Source organism: Phaseolus vulgaris, chromosome 11 (genome assembly GCF_051622355.1).
Source record: "Phaseolus vulgaris cultivar YP4 chromosome 11, ASM5162235v1, whole genome shotgun sequence".
NCBI lineage: Eukaryota > Viridiplantae > Streptophyta > Magnoliopsida > Fabales > Fabaceae > Phaseolus > Phaseolus vulgaris.
In genome coordinates, this window is record NC_143508.1 from 27,258,966 (window position 1) to 27,270,484 (window position 11,519).

Genomic DNA, 11,519 nt, shown 5'->3' on the forward strand with positions numbered 1-11,519 from the left:
ACCTGTATGTTCATCTGCTCGTGTACATAGTACAGTCATCGCAGTTCAAACACAACAAGAAAAACAAGGGTAAGCTAGTGAAAATAGAATTTTATAATATACACACTTGGTTTAAGAGAAAACCAAATTACATGATCAATTTCTCAAATTATTTAATTTTCTTCAAATCTCAACAATAAAACAATCACATAGATCTCACATGGATCTACACATCCAGAATATTCAACAAACAACGTCTTCCGGAAGACCTGTGATCCTGCCTGTTGACCGGAGCGCTGGAGAATGCCTCGTCAAAGGATCGACGTGCGCGCCGCTTCTCACTTCCGTTCCTCCTCTGGATCTATCTCAAGAACCTGCAAAGAAACGATACGGCGCCGCTGCGGCCGATCGCACTCCGACGCTCAAGTCAGTGACGGTATCACCAAATACTAAGAACTGGAACCGTGCAAAAACTCTCTCACAAAACAGCTCTGTCACTCGCAAGCGTAAAGTGTATGAACTGAACGTGCGTACCTCAGAAAGTTCGTTAAGAGCTCTTATATACCTGGTGATTTTCTCTCTCCTGGCAGTTACAGACTTGGACACGTGGCTCGTATCCAACTGTACACGTGCCATCATCTGGAGGCTCCCTGACTTGGCGCTGCTTCTACTCTCATTTTGGCTAAGTTACCTATGCATGGTACTGCCCAGTGCATAGCTAACTTAGGAGTGCGATCCCTACTGAAACTGGCGAGTTAGGGTCTTCATACACCTTCCCTGTGGTCTCGCCGGCCGCCTTCATAATCTGCTTCTCCTTTATCATCGGCGATGTGCTTGTTCTGGCGATCTCCGACTGCTTGGTCGCCTGAGTCTGCATCTGGCGACTTCATCCTCAACCTGGCGATCGCCTATTCTGGTAAGCTGGAGATCGGAACACGCCAACTTAACAATCGGCGACTACACGTGCCTCCCGACTTCCTTCCTAACTGCCAACCTGGCGCCTTGTCAACACGCCTACACTGTAGTAGGGTGCCACGTCATCACACCCGACCACCAGGGCGGTACACAAGCCCCCCAGTCTTAAGCGAAGACTTGTCTAGCGAAAAGACTGAAAAAGCCTTCGTTAACACCGGTCTACGTGGCATGGACGCAGAATTCCAAGCGATAGTACTTTCTGCTGCTCTGACGCTCCACCAAACCCTTCGCGCATCGTTCGACACGTGGCTCTCATCAACGACTATCTTCATCTGCCGTTAGCGCTTCCCAAAACCATTTCGAAAACCCTTAAACCCCTTACGCTCCTACTGTTCCATCACTTTCTTCACACTTGCATACGCTCTCATTTCCTTCTGCGAAAGCTCTCGACGTTCCTCGACGCTCTAGATCACCACCTCCCTTCAACGTTCTCCTGATCATCGAAAGGTAACTACTTTCCTTCATCTGCTGGGTTCCCTTGCATTTTCACCGATTTGCATCATCCTGTAACTGTCTGGTGCATACGCTGTGGGCTGTTTTTCCATTTCTCCTTCTGCGTAACTTAGGGCTTTGTCGATCGTCGCAACGAACTCACATTCGTTCGTCTTTCACCTTCCTTCTATGATCGAGTCAGCCTTTGTAACCCTCCTGATTATTATTCTTTCTCTTTCTTCTTCCTTTGCAGTTGCTACCATGACTCGCACCAAGATTACCCCGAACCCCCCTCCATCAGCGCGAAACCCTCCTTCACAAGCACACGACTCAACGCAAGTTCGTGGTGCTCCCTCTTCGCAGGCTGTGAGGCCTGCGTCTTCCCAAACCGCTCTGGCCCAGGCGACTCCACCAAACGCTGGAGGAGCCCCCATCCCTCTGCCAGACTTCAAGACTTTATACCCATGGGCTAACCCAACCCTCTTAAAGGAAACCTCGTTGGTGAACACTGCGGGAGCGGTTCTGCGATTGACCAATGGGGACGAGGCCCACCAATCGTTTCACAAGGAGCACGATGAGAGAATGATGGTGCTGCCTTGCCCCGCCGCTCTGCCAGTGTGCGCCGATGACAAAGTGAGCGCCGACGGGCCCTTTTGCTTCGTCTACATCACTTTCTTCAAGAAGGTCAAACTCAGGTTCTCTCTTACTCGATTTGAGAGGGAACTCTTAACCGAGCTCAACATCGCTGCCGCCCAGCTTCACCCCAACAGCTGGGCGTTTGTCCGAGCTTTCGAGATAACGTGCGCCCACCTGGGGTTGCCCGCGTCAGTGGACGTGTTTTTATTCCTGTTTGAGGCCAAGCACCCAGGAGATCGCCTGTGGGTCAGCTTGAATGCCATTGCTGGGAGATCCATTTTCACCATCTTCCAGCAGTCGTACAAGGATTGGAAGGGGAAGTTCATCCAGGTTCGCGCAAATGACAAAGACACTTCCCTTCTCGACGGTTTCCCCTTGTACTGGGTGGACAAGGGGAAAAAGGAGTCCAAGAGCTGCTTCAGGAGGCCCAGAAGTCCTGATAGCATGGGAGCTTTGGACCGAGACCTTTGCCTATTCTGGAAGAGGGTGGCAGATGCCCACATAACATTCTTGACCCCCACCCTGATTTCCTTCGAGTTCTTTGAGGACCAGTTGGAATTCCAAATAGGTCAGGACGCTACACTCTTGTCTTGACATTGCTTCTGATATTGTTTTTGGGCGTCTTGTGCGACACGCACAAGACTTTGGTTTTATCTTTTCTGCATATGCCTGTTTTTGCTGTCTCATTGCCTTGTACACTAATCTTTTTCCCCTTTGAGCTAACTCATGCACTTTCGTTTCATGCAGATACCATGTTGGGTAAGAACATGCTCGTCGACTTGAAGGCGCTCGCCCGCAACCATGGGTTGGCGACCGGTTCCCAGACGGTGCCCAACTCGGCGGTCGAGAAGGCCATCATTCATGGGCGATCACCGCCTAAGGAGCCCACCCAACGAAAGAAACTGGTCCTTAAAAGGCCAAAGCGAAAAGCCCCCCAAGTCGTCCAAGAGGAGGAGGAAGAGGACGACGAGGTCACTGAGGATGGCCTCGTTACAAAGAGGAAAAGGGTGGCACCACCTTCTCCACTTGCCCCACCCCCTCTTCCAGCTTCAACACCACCATCAACACCTGCTCCTCCTCCCTCATCGCCAACACCACGAGCCCCTTCACCACCAGTCCAAGCAACTCCACTGGCCACTGCGCCACCAGCAGTCGAGGCTCAAGAGCCAAACTTTCTGGAGGACCCCCCAAGTGCCTCTGTGCCTCTACACCCCATATCTCAGCTGGAGGGGGCCCTCCTTCAAATGCTTCAGCTGCAGAGAACGTTCCGACCGGGAATGAGGTTGCTCACACCTCCCCAATTCTAATTACCGAGTCCCCGGTCGCGTCGCCACGCCAGGAAGCAAACATTGAAAACCCTGCTAAGGAAGGTGGCGGCGAGAACCCTCCACAAGCCCCCCTGGCGCCTCTCCAGGCATCCAACCTTTCCCTTGAAGTCACAAGGATGTGGGAACCTCTGACTGCCAAACTCAAAACCATAGCAGAGGATATCCCATCAATCATAACGAGGGCTGTGGAGAGCTCCACCAGGAGGCTTCAAGATGATCTCTACCACCTCAAGACTGAAAACAGCACAATGAAGGTTGAGGTGGAGAAGGTGGCCTTCAGCCTAACGCTCGCGGAAATGGAACACTCCCGAGTAGAGGATGCCCTGAGTACCGAGCTTAGGCTTGCGCGCAAGGAAGCTGCTGACCTTCGCCGCAAAGTCCATGAACTTGCCCAAGAAAAAGTTGAACTTGAAAGCAAAATCGTGCCTCTGCGCACCAAGGCGAGCGACCTGGAGGCTCACATTCAAGCTAATGCCGATAAGGTACAAAAACTGGAGCAAAGGTCAATCGACCGCGAGAAGCTACTTGGGCAAGTAGAGAAAGCGAGAGACGACGCCATGGCTGATCTCGCCGAGGCAAACAAGGAGAAAGGGAAGATGGCTGCCGAGTTGGCCCAAGCTCAAACAGAATCCAAGAAGGTTACTGACGACCTTCTCCATGCTCAAGAGACTAACAAACAACTCCAAAAACAGGTTGAAGAGCAGGGGCAGCAGAACAAGGAGCTCAAGAAACAGGCTGAAGAGCTTCAAGGACAATTTGAAGAACTTAAGCTAAATTCTGCTCAGATTTTGACTGCTGGATTCGAAGCCGCTTGGGAGCAATTCGCATGCCTATTCCCTGATCTCGACCTCAGCATGGTGTCGTTAAACAACGAAGTAGTAGATGGAAAGGTCGTTCCCGCCGAAGGCTCAACCAATTCCACCCCATCTGCTTCTTTATAAATTCACTTGTACTTACCTTGTAAAAACTCTTGCATATGTGTTTTGAACAGTTACTTATTTCAATAGCGAAACTTGGATATTCTTTCTTCTGACTTCTTTTGAGCGCTTTCACCTTCTTTGTATGTTTAACTTTGCCGAGTTTAACTTAGCGATTTTGCAAACACGACCTTTGGCGTAACTGCTTCGAGCCGATTCAAACTTAAGCAACAATCGCTTTAAACAACTTGTACCCTTGAGGCACTAACCTGATCATAAGAAAAGTTTCCAAGCAACGAACTGTAACTCAATCATCGGTTCAAACAACATCCCACTCGACCTACTTTATCAAACAAGTCTTTCAATCTTCTCGCCGTGTTTGAACTTTTCCCGATCGCCGAAACCTCTTGGTAACACCAGCTTTTCCCAGCTTCATGCTTTGGAAGTCATTTCTTTATCTGGGGCAGAAATGCCCTTTGGGATCTTCCTTTACCCCCCTGAACTTCAGAGCTGAAGACCGGCTGGCTAGGCATTCTCTTCGAACCTACCTTAGCCACCTTTCAAGCTTCTTCCACCCTCTTCGCCATACCTGAACTCGTTCAAGACGAGAAGGATTTTATCTTGCCTATACCCGCACATAAGCGAGAAGGTCTTTAACTCGCCTGAGCTCGCACAACGGCGAGAAGGACTTTATTTGATGCCTCAACTTGCCCAGGGTGTACATCTCCTCCCCCTGGATGCACTGAGGATCTTTTCTTTCTCTCGCCTGCACTCGCTCAACGGCGAGGAGGTCTTTAATTGGCCTTGGCTCGCACAACGGCGATAAGGACTTTATCCGGTGCCTCAACTTGCCCAGGGTGTACATCTCCTCCCCCCTGGATGCACTGAGGACCTTTCTCGCCTGCACCCGCTCGACGGCGAGGAGGTCTTTAACTTGCCTCTACGTTGCCCCGGGAGTTACATCTTCTCGCTCCCAGAAACACGGAGGACTTTTCCTCTTTCTCGCCTGCACTCGCTCAACGGCGAGGAGGTCTTTTAACTTGCCTCGACATTGCCCCAGGAGTTACATCTTCTCGCTCCCAGAAACACGGAGGACTTTTTCTCTTTCTCGCCTGCACTCGCTCAACGGCGAGGAGGACTTTTAACTTGCCTCAAAACGCGCGAGGGCGTTGAGGTCTTTCATCTGGTGCCTCCGATCGCCGAAAGACGATGAGGACTTTAAAACTTAACTGGTGCCTCCAATCGCCGAAAGACGATGAGGACTTTAAAACTTAACTGGTGCCTCCAATCGCCGAAAGACGATGAGGACTTAAAACCTTTTAGAAAGCACGCGATATATCTTTTCTTGCCTCAAATCATGTACAAATGACAAGGTCTTTCTTCAAAACATTCGAAAACAGCACACATGCAATCTGGAAACACCTTATACTTCGAAAACTCTTCTTTTATTGGGTGGCCTCATTAAAAACCCTCCTTAGGGAAAAAAGAGTGCCCCCTTGAAACTGTTTTAACAGAGACATCGTAATATAACATTGTGTTTGTCTTTACTTACAAAGCTCTTAACTATAGTACAACTTCAGGTGTGTGGCGTTCCAGGTGCGAGGAATCGCCCCTCCTTCCAGCGTCACTAAGCGGTAGGCTCCGTTCCCGAGCGCCTCGGTTATTCTGAACGGCCCAGTCCACTTGGGTGATAGTTTATTCTCCATCTCGTACTGGTGGGCCTTCCTCATCACCAGATCGCCTTCTCTAAACTGCCTTGGCATCACCTTAGAATTGTACCTTCGCTCGACCCTTCTCTTCACCGCCTCAGCCTTCAGCCTTGCCTCCTCCCTGACTTCATCCAGCAGATCCAGGTTCAGCCTTCTCTCTTCATTCGAGACTTCCTCTACGAAGTTCTGGAATCTCGGCGAGCTTTCCTGGATCTCCACCGGAATCATGGCGTCACACCCATAGACCAAGCTAAACGGGGTCTCATGGGTTCCAGACTGCTCGGTGGTGTGGTACGCCCAGACTATACGGGGCACCTCCTCAGCCCAACTTCCCTTGGCTTTCTCAAGCCTTCTCTTCAAACCTCTCAACAACACCCGATTAGCTGATTCCACCTGGCCATTCGTCTGAGGGTGCTCGACGGATGCAAACACTTGTTGAATTCCAACCCCTTCGCAAAGCTTCTTCAACAGGTGGCTTGCAAAATGCGTCCCATTATCTGACACCAGGCGCTTAAGCACTCCAAACCGGCACACGATGTTCTTCCATACAAAGCCTTCGATCTTGTGTGCGGTGATCTGGGCCACTGGTTCTGCTTCAATCCACTTGGTGAAGTACTCAATCGCCACCACCAAGTACTTCATCTGCCTGATCGCCAGTGGAAAAGGTCCAGGGATGTCGATTCCCCAAGTATGAAACGGCCAAGGGCTATAGATCGACTTCAACTCCTCGGGAGGTGCCTTATGCCAATCGGCGTGCTGCTGGCACTGTTTACAGCATTGGGCATACTTCTTGCAATCTTCTCTCATGGATGGCCAATAGTAGCCTGCACGGAGAGTCCTCGCGGCCAGAGCTCGACCCCCGACGTGACTTCCACATATTCCTTCGTGGAGCTCTGCCATAATTCTCGTGCACTTCTCGCCGTGTATACATTCCAGGAGTGGGTGAGTGAACCCAAACCTGTACAGATCGCCATCAATCAATGTATACTTGCTGGAATTTTTCTTTACCTTCCTAGCTTCTGTTGGATCCAGCGGGAGGAGGCCATCTGCCAAGCACCGCTTGTATTGCGCTATCCAAGTGTCTGGCTCATGGGTGGCGCAGACCTGCATCACGTCCACCTTCTCTCCTCGACATGCCCTAATTCTTGGCGATCTCAGAGTTTCTTGCGTCAAAGACTTATGGCTTCTCGCTGCTCTCTCCGTCGACTTGCTTATCTGAAGGACCAGGTGATCTGCTACGAATGCCCTCGGCGTCTTCAGAGTTTCTTGAATCACCGTCCTCTGCCTACCCCCCTTGCCTGAACTGGCGAGCTTAGCAAGCAAGTCAGCTCGGGCATTCTGTTCTCGGGGCACATGGACCACTTCAAAAGAGGCAAAGGAACTCTTCAATTCCTGCACATACGCCAAGTAAGCCGCCATTTGTGGATCTTTAGCCTGGAACTCGCCTGTTACTTGCCCTGTGACTAGCAGCGAGTCACTCTTAGCCATCAGCACCCTAGCTCCCATCTCCTTGGCCAGCAGAATCCCGGCGATCAGCGCCTCATACTCTGCTTGATTGTTGCTGGCTTTGAAGGCGAATCTCAACGATTGTTCGATCAGCACGCCGTTGGGTCCTTCCAATATGACTCCAGCACCGCTACCCTGCTGGTTCGACGATCCATCCACCGAGAGTACCCAACGGAAGTCATCTCCTTCAACCCGCGTCGCCTCTGATGAGAGCTCGACTACAAAATCTGCAAAGATTTGCCCCTTGATCGGGCCTCGGGGCTCATATTTAATGTCAAACTCTGACAACTCCACTGCCCACTTCACCATTCTTCCCGCAACGTCAGGTTTCTTCAAGACCTTCTGGATGGGCAGGTCAGTCATCACCAGTATTGTGAAGCTGTGGAAGTAGTGGCGCAACCTCCTCGCCGAAAACACCACAGCCAGCGCAGCCTTCTCAAGGGCCTGATATCTCGTTTCTGGGCCCTGCAACACCTTGCTCACAAAATAAATAGGCTTCTGAGCCTGATCCTGGTCCTGGGCGAGCACCGCACTCACCGCCCTCTCAGTCACAGCGAAATACAACCTGAGAGGGATTCCCGCCAGTGGTTTGCACAGAACCGGCGGGCTCGCCAGATATTCCTTCAGCTTGACGAAAGCTTCCTCGCATTCTTTCGTCCAAGCGAACTTGTTATTGCGCCGCAGACATTGAAAATAGGGATGCCCCTTTTCTCCGCTAGCTGACACGAAGCGAGATAGGGCTGCCATCCGACCTGTTAGCTGTTGGACCTCTTTCACCGTAGCCGGGCTTCTCATCGCCAAGATGGCGGCACACTTGTCTGGGTTGGCTTCTATTCCTCTTTCAGTCAAGAGAAAACCCAAAAATTTTCCAGCCTCCACGCCGAAAATGCATTTCTCCGGGTTGAGCTTCAACTTGAACTTGGCGATCGTCGTGAACAATTCTTCCAAGTCTGCAATGTGCTTGCTTTTCTCCTGCGAGGTCACGACCATGTCATCGACGTAAGCTTGCACGTTCCTTCCCAGCATTGGTGCAAGTACTCGATCCATCAGCCTCTGGTACGTGGCCCCCGCGTTCTTCAGCCCAAACGGCATCACCTTATAGCAGTAGCACGACCTCTCCGTCATGAAGGCTGTTTTCTCTTCATCCATGGGATGCATCTTGATCTGATTATAGCCCGAGAAGGCATCCAGGAAACTCAGCAGCTTGCACCCTGCAGCACTATCAACCAGGGCATCAATGCTTGGTAAAGGATACGAATCCTTTGGGCAAGCCTTATTCAGATCGGTGAAATCGACGCACATGCGCCATTTCCCGTTGCTCTTCTTCACCAGTACGACGTTCGCCAACCATTCAGGGTACTGGACTTCCCTGATGTGGCCTGCAGCGAGGAGTTTCTGGGTTTCGTCTCTGATCGCCTGCCTCCTCTCTTCGTTGAATTTCCTTCTCCTTTGTCGCACTGGTCTCACCATGTTGTCCATTGCCAGATGATGGCACAGAAAGTCGGGATCAATCCCGGGCATGTCCGAGGCGGACCATGCAAACGCGTCCAGATGCCGCTCAATCACCTTGGCGATCTGGTCCTGGAGATCAACTTCCAGAGATCTTCCCAGTTTGAAGATTTTCCCTCCGATCTCCTTTTCGAGCCACTGCTCGACAGGTTTGGGCCTGGATTCTCTGGCGATCACCGCCCTGGCGATTCCCTGTTCCCTTGCTTCCTCAGGGCGATTCCGCGCCTCTTCTTCCTCCAGGCCAGCATTCCTCTCCCTCAGCTCAGCATCTACCATCTCTACATCCCTTCCGGCGGCCTCCTCTATTACCGGTGGTCTGGGCTTCACACCGGGAGGCGGGGTGGTCGTTACATAGCTCACTGATCTTTTATTTTTCAGGCTATTCTCATAGCACCTTTTTGCTTCTTTCTGATCAGACTTTATCGTGATCACCACCCCTTCCATCGATGGCAACTTCACCTTCATGTGCCGTGTCGACGGAATGGCACCTATCCTGTTAAGAGTGGGCCTTCCCAACAGGATGTTATATGCTGAAGGGGCGTTTACGATGAGGTACTTGATTTTCTCCGTCCTCGACCCAGCCTCATCTGTAAACGTGGTTCTCAGCTCAATGTACCCCCTGACCTCCACCTGGTCACCAGCGAATCCATATAAGCACCCTCCATAGGGCCTTAGCTGGTCAAGGGGCAATTCCAGCTGCGTGAAAGTCGGTCAGAACATCACGTCTGTCGAGCTTCCTTGGTCCACCAGAACTCTGTGGACCTTCCTTCCCGCCGTGATCAACGAAATAACGATGGGATCGTTGTCATGAGGCACAACGTCCCGAAGATCCTGCTTGGTGAACGTAATGTCCACTTCCAGCGAGTGATCTTCAAACATGTCCACCGACATCACTGATCGCGCATACTTTTTCCTCTGCGATGCGGTGCATCCACCACCTGAGAAACCCCCTGCAATGGTGTGGATTTCCCCATGGATAGGCATCTCGTGTTGTTGGGCTTCTCCACCTGCCGGCTGGGAACTCGACGCTCCTCCGGTCCTTCTGTCCAGCAGATAGTCGTTTAGGAACCCGCTCTTAACCAGATCGTCGAGCTGGTATCCCAAAGACAAACACGAGTCCAGGTTGTGGCCGAAGCACTGGTGGAACTCGCACCAAACGTCCGGCTTTGACCCCAGCACCTTGTCGCCCACCTTCTCGGGCGCCTTCAACCTAGCAGATATGTTAGGGATAGCGATCAGGTCCGCTAGTCCCATGACGAATTTGTGCTTAGGCGGGCGATTGTACTCTCGGCGTGCTGGTTGTTGGCGTGCTGGTGGTTGGCGCGCTTGGCTTCTTCCCTTATTCCTCCTATCGTAAGGATAGCGAGTCCTTTGGTCTTTTCTGGCCGCCGCCGCCGTTTCCAGCACCCTCTGCGGCTGGATCCTGGTCTGGGCGCGTGGCCTGGCGGGAGCCACGCTGCCTCTCTTCTCGGCGACTTCACTCTCGTCGGCGATGTGGGCCACCGCAAGTCGCCTGACTTCAGCAAACGTCGCTGGATGAGCCCTGATCAAGGCCTCGCAGAATGGCCCTGGCTGCACGCCCTTCTTGAAGGCATAGACCAGCATTTCTTCATCCTTGGTCGGCGATCTGACCATCTGCGCTCCGAAGCGATTGAGGTAGTCTCTGAGGGACTCCCCATGGTACTGCCTTATATCAAACAGATCATAGGACACCCTGGGCGGTGCCTTGTTCACAATATACTGTTCGACAAAGATTTTCGAGAATTGTTGAAAATTAGTTATGTGGCCATTAGGCAGGCTCACAAACCACTCCATCGCCGTTCCCTGGAGCGTGCTCACAAACATCTTACAGTAGACGGCGTCCGACCCTCCCGACAGCATCATCTGTGTGTGGAACGTGGTCAGATGAGCCTCTGGATCCTCCACGCCGGTAAAAACAGCTTTAACCGGAACCACGCTCGTGGGAATTGGCGTGTCGGTAATCGCCTGAATGAAAGGCATTGGGAAAACACGAGGCGGCGTCGACGGTGCCACCTCTTCAGCAGAAGAACGACCCTGCTGCTCCTGAAGAGCTCGACGCAGCTCCTCAGCTACCTTGCTGAGCTCCTCGTTCCTGGCGCGAGAGGCGACCAGGTCCTCATGTATCCTTGCCTGCTCGACGCGCGAGGCTTCTACAGTGGCCTGCAACGAGCGCATCATTTCCGCCATCTGCGCCATGGTCATGGCGGCGTCGCCTTCAGCAGCGACGGGAGCCACGGGACTGGAACGATTGCTTCTCATCTTTCTCATTAACTTCAGCGAACCACAGGAGTACAGCAAACAACACTTCAACCACGATCGAAACAGCGATCAATCGGAGAAACTCAAGAAACTGCGCAAAAACCCAAGAACACCGCAAATCTTCGCAGAAAACCACAAAAGAACTCAAACTTCCACCAGACAGATTGCGCGCAAGCAACAAAAGACCTCACTCCACCGATTGGAAACCAAACAAACGGTACAAAACACAAACTCACCGAACGAAACTC